The following is a 752-nucleotide window of genomic DNA, read 5'->3' on the forward strand; positions in this document are numbered from 1 at the left end:
ATGGAAACCTTTTGCGATTATTGTGATGCTATCTCTCAAACGGGCGTGACTCAAGACCAAATAAGATGGGTCTTATTTCCTTTTTCCTTAATCGGCACCGCAAAGCAATGGTTGAAGGGCCTTGATAAGGCCACCCTTGGAATAGATTCTTGGAAGAAGTTGGCTCTAGCTTTCTACAAAAAATTCTACCCACCGGAAAAGACCAACATGCTAAGAGCTCAAATTACGGGTTTTAAGCAAAGGGATGAAGAGTCTTTGTATGAAGTTTGGGAGCGGTTCAAAGGTATTTGTCGCTCATGTCCTCACCATGGACTTAGCGAATGGTTTTTAGTGCAACAATTTTGGAATGGTTTATATGAAGATTCTAGGAACATTCTCAATATGGGATCAAATGGAATGTTCACCGAAGTTGATGACAATCAAACATGGAACAAGATTGAGGAAATGGCGGTCCATAATTCACAATATAGTAGACCTCGCAAGGCTACTAGAGGAGGAAAGCATGAAGTGGACTCCGTTACTCAATTGGGTGCTCAACTTAGTGCTCACATTGACACAATCAACTTGAAGTTTGAACAAGCTATGGCTAGACTTGAGGAAAACTCAAAATCATCGAAGCATCATGTCAATGCCATGACGGCATCCTCATCTATCCCAAGTGGGATATGTGAGAATTGTGGAACTTTGGGTCATGACCCAAGTGAGTGTAGGGGAACAACCAAACAAGTTAATGCTTTCCAAGCTTACAAAAG

General features: G+C 41.6%; 1 non-coding gene across 1 annotated transcript; it reads right to left on the reverse strand.

Annotated features, from left to right (window-relative positions):
• Nucleotides 1-207: 207 nt before the first annotated feature.
• LOC141624492 (small nucleolar RNA R71) lies at nt 208-314 on the reverse strand. Its single transcript, XR_012534299.1, has one exon. It is a non-coding gene; the product is annotated as a small nucleolar RNA R71 (small nucleolar RNA).
• Nucleotides 315-752: the final 438 nt, after the last annotated feature.

This window comes from Silene latifolia, chromosome X (assembly GCF_048544455.1).
Source record: "Silene latifolia isolate original U9 population chromosome X, ASM4854445v1, whole genome shotgun sequence".
Classification (NCBI taxonomy): Eukaryota; Viridiplantae; Streptophyta; class Magnoliopsida; order Caryophyllales; family Caryophyllaceae; genus Silene; species Silene latifolia.